This window comes from Panthera pardus, unplaced genomic scaffold (genome assembly GCF_024362965.1).
Source record: "Panthera pardus isolate Hobbes unplaced genomic scaffold, ASM2436296v1 HiC_scaffold_13, whole genome shotgun sequence".
NCBI classification, from domain to species: Eukaryota; Metazoa; Chordata; class Mammalia; order Carnivora; family Felidae; genus Panthera; species Panthera pardus.
In genome coordinates this window covers 81,140,080-81,149,953 of record NW_026526688.1, presented here as the reverse complement: position 1 = coordinate 81,149,953, position 9,874 = coordinate 81,140,080, and positions in this window count along the sequence as shown.

The following is a 9,874-nucleotide window of genomic DNA, read 5'->3' as shown; positions in this document are numbered from 1 at the left end:
AAACTGCAAGGAAACACATCAAAATATTAATGATGATTACCTCTGTGTGATGAAATTATGGATGATCTTATTTTATTTTTTGCTTATTTGTATAAGCTTCATTTCTAAACTGAACCATTTGAAACCAATGAAAATGTAGCGAGGTGCACGAAAACAAGTGTCAGTATGGCTGGGGATGGAGGTGGCAACGAGATGGATTTGGAGATATAGGCAGAAGCCAGAAAGAGTCTGGAACGCTAAGCTAAAACCAAGACTCACTCCATGCACTCCATGTGTGGGGCATTTTACTGAAGTCGTGTAAAGTGGAATTAGTGCCGTGTAAAATATTAGCAGCCTCACCGTATGTTCAAAACTGAAGTTCAAAATTTAAATCTCCCCTCCCATTAAAAACCGTCCTCAAGAATTACACAGCACAGGGGAACCTGGGTGGCTCCGTCGGTTAAACTTCCGACTCTCGATTTCAGCTCAGGTCATGATCTCAGGGTTCGTGGGACTGAGCTGGCGTCGGGCTCTGCACTAACAGCTTGGAACCTGTGTTTGCTCTGTGGCCACACGGCTGCACCACCTTGGCCGCCATCATTCTTTGTAAATGCCCGGTGAACCACCGCTGTTCACCTGCGTGGGAATGCCTGTGAGAGACCTGATGGCTTCTCCTCTGTTATTTGAACATTTGCTACCATTATAATTTAAAATCTTCTTTATATCTACCTATAATCCTATAACAAGGTCACCCAAGAGTTCATTAAGTGGTAGAGCTATAAAACACTCAGGAAAGTCGGAGACTTTGGAACAGAACTTAGATGTGCTAAATCTCCATTGAGAAGGCCAAACAACCACCATGATGCTCTGTAGTGTTAATTTAAGAGAGAGCACTTCAAAATATTAGAGAAAATACAGGGAAAATAAAAAGGCGTCTTAAAGCAAATATACCTTACAACGCTTGCAGATTTATGCACTCCAAGATTGCATTCCCCCTCCTGTATACACTTTATATTCAGTCCTGTGGGAAAAGCAGGATTGAATTATGTAAGTTTTGAATTATATGAGGTCTCCAGGAATACATTCTTTGCATAAAATGTACAGCAGGGATGGGGTGGGGTGAGGGTGGTGGTGGCAGAATGGAGAGCAGACGAGATTTTGAAAAGAAGGCAGCAGTAGTAGGTTTCTGGGTTTTAGAAACCTACTCAGGCTTCTACTTAAGTAGGAGGAGGAATTGAAGGGAAGGTAAAGATGGGGTCCGGGGAAAAACTGGAAAGGGGCAAGACGGAATTAAAAGTGGCTCCTTCAAGGCACTGGGGGAATTGATTTACATAGACCATGTCACTTAACTTTTACCACCTGCAAGACCTTATTTCTTCTTGACAAGAGAAAAAAACAAAACAAAACAATGGAGACCCCCCAAAGAGCCTTGCATGGAAAGATTCTTTTATTCATTCATCAATTTGTTTTTCATTCTTTTGATATTTCTAAAATGAGAATTTTAATTATAAAAGCAATGCATGCTCTTAAAAAAAAAAAGCAGTTCAAATAATAATGAAGTATTTAAAACAGAAAGTGGAAGTTCACCATCCAATAACTTCCCTGCTGTCCCACCATTGAATTCCACTCCTTAGAGAGAACTACTGTTAATCATTTAGCTGTGACCTTCTAGACATTTTTTTTTTACTACTGAACCTTATTTTTTAGAGGTGCCTTTGTTTCACAGCAAAATCAAGCAGACAGTAAAGCCCTTGTCCCTACACACGTACAATTTCCCTCACTATAGACATTCTGAAACAGTGGGACATTGTCATCATCGATGCACCTATATTGTCACATCAGTATCACCTGAAGTCTGCAGGTTACATTAGGGATTACTCTTGGTGTTGTAGATTCTCTGGGTTTGGGCAAATGCATAATGACGTGTATCCGCCACTATATGGCACGCAGAATAGATTCAGTGCTCTAAAAATCCTCTGTGCTCCACCTACTCAGCCCCCCAGCTCCTGGCAAGCACTGATCTTTTTACTGCCTCCATAGTTTTGCTTTTCCAGAGTGTCATATAGTTGGAATCATACAGTATACAGCCTTTTCACGATTGCCTTCTTCCACTTAGTAATCTGCATTTAGGGTTCCTTCATGTCTTTTCATGGCTCGATAGCTCATTTCTTTTTAGCACTGAATAATATTCCATGGCCCGGAGGTAACACAGTTTATGTATTCATTCACTTACTCAAGGACAACTTGGTTGCTTCCAAGTTTTGGCAATTATGAATAAAGCTGTGGAGACTTCTGGTTTCTGGTTCTACATGTAAGGAGCTTGGAAATTGGCACTCTAACCTAACAACAAGTAAAAAGCCAAATGGACTAAAAAAAAAAAAAAAAAAAATCAACAACTCCTCTTGGAGATAGAGGAGGACACCAGGCAAACTGCTCTCCCCTACAACTGGAGAGTCAGACAAGCGAATACAGCTCACCAGAGCAGAGATTTCACCCGTGAGTGGGAACCTCCACAGGACCCAGTGCCATGGCCAGAAAACCTGAGTTGTAATTGCCAACTGTTGGAAGCACAGGAGTTAAAAAAAAAAACTCCAGGGGTATCCAGGCATGAGGAAGCCCCCACAATATTGTTAGTTTTACCTCACAGAATTGAGTCAGAGAGCCTGACCAAGTTCTCACAGAAAGTATTGGGGGGGCGGGGGAATTCCCTTATCCCTCCTGCAGAGGAAAGGTAAAAAGAATGATTTTGAAATAATGCCAGAGCACCTTGTTCTTAGCCATACCTGCCCTCAGGAGATACTAGTTAACCTACACTGCTGGGGTATTATCAGAGCCTAACCGACCTGAGGAAGGGAAATACCCTGATTCAGCCCACTCTGTCTATCCTGATACACCTCAGCGGCGGGTGGGGGGAGGAGAGAAAAAACAGAAACACTTGTGATGTTCACTGTCCAGAGACATAGGCTTGCTAAAAGACTGAGACCTAATCACAGGACTCTAGGGCACTTCTACGTGTATCTATGTGCATCTTTACATTTAAAGTGTGTTTCCTGTAGTTAATATACACTCAGCAAGTTAATATCTTGCTTCTTGATCTGCACTAACAGTTTCTGTCTTTTAATTGGTGCATTTAAACCACTGACATTTTAAGTGATTATTTATAAAGTTGGGCTATTACCACCACATTATTACTGTTTTCTATTTGTTACCCTTTTTCTTTATTCTTGTTTTTGCTTTCCACACTTTTTCTGCCACCCGTGGTTTATATTGAACATTTTATATGATTCTATTTCTCTCCTCTTTCAGTATATTAATTATATCTTTTTAAAAAACTTATCTTAGTGATGCCCTATAGACTGCAACATACATGTACAACTAACTAATCCAAGTCCAAGTGTAAGGACCTTGTAATAAAATAATGCTAATTCCCCCCTGTTGTCCTGTATGTCATTTGTGGCATTCACCTCACTTATAAACATGTATATATTCATGACATATACATAAGCTTACATAATCAAATATATTGCTGCTACTATTATTTTGATCAAATTATCTATTAGATCAATTAAGAATAAGAAAAACAAAGGATTTATTATACTTTTACTTATTTATTCTCCAATGTTCTTCCTTTCTTTCCATACACCCTAGTTTCTGACATATGTTACTTTCCTTTTGTCTGAAGAACTTTGAACATTTCTTGCAAGACACATCTACTTGTAACAAATTCAATTTTTGTTTCTCTGAGAAAACCTCTATTTCTCCCTCACTTTAAACATTTTTTAAAATGTTTATTTATTTTGAGAGAGAGGGAGAGAGAAGGGGCAGAGAGAGGAGAGAGAGAATTCCAAGCAGGATCCATGTTCGGCACAAAGCCTGATGCAGGGCTTGATCCCATGAACCGTGAGATCGTGACTGAGCCAAAACCAAGAGTCTTATGCCTAAACGACAGAGTCATCCAGGCACCCCTCCCTCACTTTTCAAGGATAATTTTTCAGGGTACAGAATTCTATGTTGGTGGATTTTTTTCTCTTAACACTTTAAATATTTCACTCAACTCTCCCATGGCTTCTGAGAAGAAGTTGGGTATAATTCTTACTTTTGCTTTTTTTTTTTTTTTTAGCTTTTTACTTGTGAGTATGGAGTGGCAGCTTCTAGTCTTCCAAGATGCAGGTCGAGAAAGCAGAAATTTCTACCTTATCCTTTTTAAAATAGACTCACATGATTTCACTCATAGTTGGACCATCCTTTACCAGTTGTCTGTTATCATGAGCACTTGTCATTTTTTTGGCTACCCAGCTTCTATTCCTTGTTCTTGATTGGCACCTTGGTTTCCTTGTATTTAGTCTTGGTGGAACTTAAATCCTTTGCCAACCTCTCACTAAAGAAGTCAAAGGGGCCAGTCTTTCCTCCCCTTGCCCTAGGTACAGAGTGCTCACCCAATCAGATGCCCTCTGCTGTGATTTTGATCCAAGGAAACATGTTGGAATAAGCTGTAGGAGATCCTTCATGCAGGCAACCATGTCCTGATTAAACTATTCCTTCTACTGGTTATTGTCTGTGGTTCCTGTTTCCCTGGGCCTCAGAATCACCTGGAATTTCAAACAGTCACCTCAGCCTTCTGTTGATCTACAAGTGTCTGAGAGCCTCTAATAAGTCAGCCAGACGTTTCTGTTCTTTCTACCCTAGATCCCTAACCTGTGCTTCCACCTTTTCATGTCATGCTTCACACAAAAACTTATATGGAAACTATACTTTTATGGCTCAGGTGGCTAAAGCTTAGACCCCTGCTAGCTGTCCCAAGAGCCGAAGTAACCAGTCTCAACAATACCTGCACCCGCACTCGGCTCACCAGTGGACAAAACCCATTGGATGACAGCTCTGCCCTCACTTATATACCTGTTGATGTAGATTTAGATTTTTTCCAATTTTACACTATAAGAAACTATACGATAACAGGTGTTATCAATTGTTATCAATTGTTCTTTCGATTCTCAAATAACTTAGTGCATTTAAAATATCCCCTACATTTGATCCATAATGGATTTTCAGAAATGCACGTATTACAAACCAAAGCGTTATCTGTATTTCTCCCTGGCTCACAAAGAGTATTCCTACTAGCTGTAGGCAAGTGGGAACCCTACTGGATGATGCCAAATGCTTTGCTATCATCTGTGAAAAGGGATGAACCACATCACAGGGAGAACTCAGGTTGCAAGGTCTCTCTGGCCTAACAGTCAAAATTCTTTTTGTCTGGCAGTTACAGGTATCTATCAGATTGTCACAGACTCCTGTGTCCTGTCCCAGTTGTGAGGCCTTTGTAGAGCTGTGGCAGACAAGTGATGGCAGCCCCAGTATTTATCAAGGACTCATTTGTGGCACAGTCTGCTCTAGGTGCTGTACTTGTCACATCAGTCCTGAGAGGAAGATCCTAGTATCGGTCCTCATTTACATGTGAAAAACCGGGCTAAGAGAAATTAAATAACTTTCCCAGGGTTACCTGCATTGTAAGCACTGGAACTAGGAGTTGAACCCAGAACTGTCTGCTTCCACAGACCTCAGGAACAAGTACGTATAAAACAGACAGCTTTAGTTTAGCATTTTAGGATCTAGTTTGCCAATTTTATATCTCTCAGATATTCAGGATTGGTATCAGTTTTGTTGTCTCAATGAAAACATAATGATTGTTATAAAAATAGAATAATTTATTTAAAGAACTGAAAAAAAATCATAGGCAAGTATTAACAGGAAAGAAAAGGAAGAAAAATATGTCACAGTAACCCCACTGTTCTAAGATGATCATCCTTAAGGGGAGACTGGGTGGCTCACTTGATTAACTCTTGATCTTGGCTCAGGTCTTGATCTCAGGGTCATGAGTTCAAGCTCTGCTGTTGGGGCTCCATGTTGGGCGTAGAGCCTACTTAAGAAAAAAATTGATTTTATAATACATACGGAATTACAAGTTAATCATCCTTAATATTTTGATGAAATTCTTATTTGTATTTATGCTAAAATATTATTATTTATTTTATAGAGTTAGGATATACTGTACATACAGTTTTATATATTCTATTATATATGCTTTCATTATAACACATTTACTGTATTTTAACATAATGTTCAAAGCTTGATCTACATATGATCCCACGGCCTTGGGTATACTATCATTTATTTAGTCACTTCCCTTTTGTTGACTTTTAGCTCAATATGGATTCTTTGCAGAAATAGCTATTGCGATGATGAACATCCCTGTGTTTTCGATCCTGATTTTCTGAAACTTTCATCAACTCAGAAAATCCTGAGCATCTGTGCTCATGCCATTCCATGCAACGCTGATGACAAATTGTGGAGCTGATAGACATAGCCTATCAGGCCCATTCCCCTCCCTCTTTGATGAAAATAGAAGCCATGTGAAAATGAAGTGGGAGGCAGATCAATAGATGTTCACACTTAAACCCTAGGCGTGGCATCCAATGCCTTCTCATTACCACCCTTCTTCAGCTGAATTGGGTATGCTAAAGGTGGGTCCAAGGATCATACATGAATTCAGGGAAATGCATCAATTATGGATAGAGTTCACAATGAATGGATGCCATATTTTAAAATTTCCTTTTCCTACTTTGTTCCATTTTGAATCTTAGAACTTTTATCATCACCATCATAATCATCATCCTTCCATAATGTACTCTCATCTTACATGCTCTATTTTTTTTAAGTGACATTTAAATTATATTTTGGAATAATTTGTGATGGATCAGTTTCCAATAAATGTGGTGGAAAGTTTGTTACAATTATTCTTAATATTTTATAGTCTTAGGAACTCAAAGACCCCAAATCTTTTTGTGATTGAAAACTGCATCATCTTCCAGACTAATCAACGTATCCTACTCGACATGGTTTACTCACTGATAGGACATTCCTTGGACCCTGGTCATTGGACTCTGGCTCACTGGTATTGGGTTACAAATGGTTTTCTTCCTTCCTAGTAGTTTCTACAAACAAGGAGAACAGCCTCCTCCACCTTCATTCCCTGTGTCTTTTTTTTTTTTTTTTTTTGGCACATTTGTAATAGAAATTCCCTGAACCACTGTTTCCTAAAGTATATTCATGTTCATGGAATACTTTTCTTTCTTTCTCTTTCTTTCTTTCTTTCTTTCTTTCTTTCTTTCTTTCTTTCTTTCTTTCTCTTTTTTCTTTTTCCTTTTTTCCAAAAATGAGGCTCTAAAGAGGCGGTGTACTATAGTGGCAGGGCTTGCATGGGCACTGGAGCCAGACTTTCCTGGTCTGTACACTTGCTCTGTCTCTCACAAGTTTTTATTTCCACATCCTTAAGGTGAAGATAATTGTACTTACCTCTTACCATTGCTATGAGGACTAAAGGAGGTAGTAAATGTACGTGGGATGCTTAACATCTCGATGGGCATGTTGCATGTGCTAAGTTTGAGAAACTCTGGGTGAAACATGTTTGCTTATTTGTATATTGCAAGGATTCCCAGAACCTGTTGGTGGGCCAATATGCTTTTTTTTTTTTCCTTTTTAATTAGGCTTCATGCCCCGTGCAGAGCCCAACTTGGGGCTTGAACTCATGACCCTGAGATCAAGAACTGAGCTGAGATCAGGAGTCAGACACTTAACCAACTGAGCCTCCCAGGCGCCCCCCAGATGCTTTTTGAATCTCTGAGAAGGGTTCCCCTTAAACTTAAGAAGAAAACCTCCTTAAAGGAGTGTTTCCCAGGACTATTATTCCGGAAAGCTCTTCTGGGAACCACGTATCCAACGAAACACTATGATATTGGTCAGTACTCTCTTCACTTTTACATCCATGATGTATAACTTAAGATTATTTTTAAGTGGTCTGACTACACCACAACCTGTGTAGTGCCTCCTCTGATGCAGTTCACATCTTTGGGTAAGTGTATGGGGATGAAGGGAAAATAACTTGCCCACAAATGAGCCAATGTATGTGCCATGCATGCATCAACACGTTCAGATGGGTAGGTCCATCTGCATAGGGCTAGTGTCAGTAAGAGAGGACAAAATTTTTAATTTTGCTTTAATTTAATTTACTTCACTGTTCTGCAAGAGGTTCTATGTTTAGAACCAAATATAAACTCTTACAAATATTTTATGGGAACCGGAATCTCCTTATAATCAGTCATATATGGCCTTTGTGACCTTCTTGAGTATGCATGATTCTCCAAACACCATTTCAATTATTTCTATTTTTAAAAAATTTAAGTATGGTTTACACATCATAAAACTCACCTATTTCAAGTATACAGTTCAAAGATTAAAAAAAATTTTAATGTTTATTTATTTTTGAGAGAGAGAGAAAGAGAGCACAAACAGGGGAGGAGCAGGGAGAGAGGGGGACACAGCATCTGAAGCAGGGCTCCAGGCTCTGAGCTGTCAGCACAGAACCCAGTGTGGAGCTTGGACTCACAGACTGAGATCATGACCTGAGCTGAAGTCTGACACTTAACTGACTGAGTCACCCAGGTGGCCCAAGTTCAAAGACTTTTTTAGTAAATTTACTGAGTTGTGCAACCACCAGCATAATCTAGCTTTTGTCACGGCAGTAGGGTGCCTCATGTCCATTTACATGCCCAGGTAGTTCCCAGTCCTCCCACCAGCTCTAGGCCACCACTAATCTACTTCTTGTCCCTATAGATTTGCCTTTTCTGGACATTTCACATAGATGGAATCATACAGTATGTGGTCTTTTGTGTCTGGCTTCTTTCAATTAACCTCAACATTTTTGAGGTTCATTCATGTTACAGTGTGCATTAGTTTGTTTCTTTTTGCTGCGAAACAGATTCTACTGTATGACCACAGCACATTTTGTTTATGCAGCCATCCATCAGTTCATGGACATTTGAGTTGTTTCCACTTTTTGGCTATCATGAACAATGCTGCTTTGAACATTTGCAAGTGAGTCTTTGTGTGTATGTAAGCTTTCAGTTCCCTTGGGTAGGTACCTAGTAGTGGAATTGCTGAATCTCAATTACTTCTTATTTGACTTTGGGAAGTGTCTGATGAACAAAGAAATCCAGTAAAAATAGATCCATTTCTACCTGATCTACAGAAAATAAAGAAATGTTAATGAGGACAAGGAAGATAAAATTAGGCATGAAAGGTTGCTGATTTCCTTAGGAAATTTATGTTGCTACATGTGATTTGTTATAAATCTCTTATCCCCAAAGTGAATATTCAAAGCTGGCCTTTGAACAAACCTGTAGTAGATATGGTGACTGCCACTCAGCATGTGTTATGTGTTCCAATGCCCGCTTCTTGTGCCTTCGTGTCCCACACAGGCCAGAAAACAAAAATATTTCCCAGACTCCCATGCAGTTGGGTTTCTGGTTGTGAATTAGGTTCTTCTGATTAGGTCCTGAGACTTGGAGAGCAGAAACGTGGCAGGGCCTTATTCTGGTTACTTGGCTACTGTTCCTGACAAGCATGGGGCTCATTGTGTTTTCTGCAGCAATGTTCCTGTGTCCAGGCTCTAGTTTTACAAATGTCGAAGAGCAGGGCGCAGTAGCAGTGGCTTTCTGGCCTCTGAATATAGCCAGTGTGTTCTCATAGTCAGCAATTCTGTTCACTTCTGTCTTCAGGACTGTAGGAAGCACCCCCTCCTGTGGGCTAGTTCAGTGATACTGTGCAAGGAATCATCCCTGGAGACCCAGCCTAGGACCAACTTCTTAATGACTTGTAAGGGCATCATTCTTGTATTAAATTCCTTCTGCTTGACACAACTAGGGTAGTTTCTGTGTCTAACCACTGAATCCTACTAATTCCAAAACCTATTAAGTATTTCTTGGTAATACAAGATAAGGTGTCTGATTCAAATTCCCCAGAAGCAATTTTTTTAGTGAGATAAGAATTTATGAGCAAATGC